Genomic DNA, 2902 nt, shown 5'->3' on the forward strand with positions numbered 1-2902 from the left:
AGACATAACGGTACTAGTATCCTACTAGTATCCGTCACCGCGCAGAAAAATTACCGCGAACATTTTGATATCTTCGTACAAAGCGAAACACTCCCAACATACAGCCTCAGTTAAAGAGGCTCCATCTGAAACTCAAGGACCATTCCCTCCCCCTCCCCAGCTGTGCCCCAGGCTATGACAGACGCATTCCGACATTTATAGGTCTGTTTTGAAAAAATGCAGATGGCTGGACGCGACGGAAAGCAAGGGGGACGGCCCAACTCGGCGGTGATACTCCCAGCACGGCGAGAAACCCCTCCGGTCGGCGAACGATGCTAAACATCAGAGTTGTTGGGATGCTTCCTCCCCTGCCCTGACACTGATACAGGCCAGACGGAACACACAACACTCTCAGGAACTCAGACCAGTCGTCTTATCACTCACTGAAACTCCCGACGTTTAAGGGAGTAGAAACAGCACTTAGCAGGTCCTTTAGTTTGTTAAGCCAGAGTATAACACAGCAGGAAAATAGTCCGCGAGCTATAAAACAACCACTTTCGGCAGCAATACGGTCATCTCGATCACTGCGCGATTCTTAATTTAATTATACGGATTAGCACTGTTCGCAGGTAACCGTCTAATGTGATAGGTTTATATTTTATTTTGGCGAAGAATCTATGGCAATTATAGAATATATTACCGTTCTTCTAACGTTCCAAATATTCGACTGAAGGCCGTTGACAGTGTCATTGTCCCTGACAAAGTAAGCTGGCAGGTCAAGGCAACATCCTCGCAGTTGAGACGGATACAGTGGCTAAGCTACACCACTTGTCTGTCTTTTAATTCGTGTACAATGAAAACGTCAAATGTGCCACTGGTGACTGACTCCATGGTGCCACCAGCACTTTTATAACCAAACAACTACACATCGAGATTTTCTCATAACAAAAACTATGAAAAACAAACAAAAAACTCCACGTTACCTTTTTGGTGATGTTGAAATAAAGAACCTGTTACGAAGGGTAGAGATGTTTCTGAAGAAATTTTCTCCCGGGTTTTAAGATGGCGGCTCGCTGAGCAGAAGTGTCGTCTGATTTATCTGTCCATCACCGCGGCGCGCGGGACTGGACTACACCACTCAACACCAGGATAATGTCAAACAAGCTATCACCGCACGTCGCTAATGCTTTACATTTGTAAACAGTCGCGCTGATTCAGGCTTTGCTGCTCAAGGCTGTACAACTCGGGAAACAGGGATAGAACAACAAACTTCTTGAAAATTTAACAGAGTAAACATATTTATAACTAGAGCATCGTTATCAATTTGTTGACTCAAGACAAATCAGCATAATACGTGTTTTTTTTTTCTCAATGAAATACTGGAAGTATATAACAAGAACAAATATTCTGCTATAGTACCTAGAAAAGACACTAAGGGACTCAAAATAATTAATACCTTCTTCGACAGGACAAGACCTAAGTTTGATAACAATCCATGCATAGCTTCTTGACTTATGCTATGAACTCGAACATACAATTTGAACGCTGCCCAAAGCAAAGGAGATTATAGGCAAACTATAACTTTCTTGCCCATACACAGCCTTCTTGGCGAAAGGTGAAAACAGTTAATCTAGTCCAGACATGGCAGGCATAACAACAATTGATAAGGATAGACGAAACCGTAGCTACTTCAAAGCTTTCCTCTTTCTCTGTGTACAACAGCCGGTTAACTAGTAATGGTCTCTAAAAAGAAGACAATCTCCATCTAAACTAACAGTACAAATGGCCTTGATTAGGTATATTCACAAACACTGACAAGTCGGCACATGTATGTATAATGAACCCTAAGAGTGTGGTGTCACGGGGAAAACGCGGGAAACAATATAAGTCGTCTGGCTGCTGTGTCAATCAAACATTTATTGAAAGTACACTGTTTATCTTTAATACAGCCCTTTGTATTGCATTGCAAATGCTACATTTCGTCTATGTAACCAATGTTCTTGTATTGATTGAAATATGTGCCGTGGAACCGACTACTGTGGTCAACAGTCTACAAAACGTAACAGTCGTTGGTTTTAATATCATCGAGATAACATCAAATTAGGTCAGGGTCAGGGACCGCCGACACACTGGCCTTATCGCTTGGAGCTGCCGATCGTCCGATAGACCTGCCAATCAAACTTACACCGGGTAACTCAATCAATCAACCAGCAGCTCTGTTCCTCGCCAAATAACACCCTGGAAAGTCAAACAAAGTATCCGGTAGTTGTAAACAAGAAACTGACTTGGATTTAAGTTAGGAAACAGAGCAACCCGACTTACAACAAAAGGTCAGTGGAAAATTAGTGAATCGTGTAACCGAAACGAAAACACACATCTCTCTTAATGGTACAGAAAACGATATTTTCCATATATTGCTCTCATGTTCGACTCATATATCCGTCGACGTAGGCCAGTTTCTTTATAATGTATTCCAAATGCGAGACCAGATTACTCATACATAGCTGTACTGTTATCGATAATGTTTTGTTGTTGCTTTGTATGTAGCCTCTTAGTACTATTATTTGTATAGCTATTAGTTGTTATTAGTTGCCATACATTGTACCTTGTGCGATTATTGAGCAAATAAATTCATTCACTTGTAAGTTGTCCATATGAGCTGTCAATCAAAGTTCACACCAAGACTGGAATGTGAAAGGAGGCTGAAACAGGTTGATATAACACCCGGACCTGAGAGAATTATCTCGCCACAGAGCCTAAAATAAGCACGACTAATCCCCACTACAGTTTCTTACACGGGGCTGACTTTGTCGTCCGTCAGACTGTCAGTAACTGCTGGTGATCGAAAAGACGGCTGCTGCAGATGTTGCCGAGTTTCAGGCGTCGGGCGTGGCGTAACTGGCAGAGCGTACGGCTCGGAATT

The 2902-nt window shown here is 42.5% G+C and overlaps 1 protein-coding gene across 1 annotated transcript in view; it reads right to left on the bottom strand.

Moving 5' to 3' along the window:
• The window catches only part of LOC118404943 (bone morphogenetic protein 7-like), a 30367-nt gene extending 29295 nt beyond the window's left edge, over nt 1–1072 (bottom strand). Inside the window, exon 1 of the mRNA XM_035804345.1 lies at nt 963–1072. The gene's annotated coding sequence lies outside the window, so the exon portion shown is untranslated. The remainder of the gene's footprint in view (nt 1–962) is intronic.
• Nucleotides 1073–2902: the final 1830 nt, after the last annotated feature.

This window comes from Branchiostoma floridae, chromosome 17 (assembly GCF_000003815.2).
Source record: "Branchiostoma floridae strain S238N-H82 chromosome 17, Bfl_VNyyK, whole genome shotgun sequence".
In the NCBI taxonomy this organism is placed as follows: Eukaryota; Metazoa; Chordata; class Leptocardii; order Amphioxiformes; family Branchiostomatidae; genus Branchiostoma; species Branchiostoma floridae.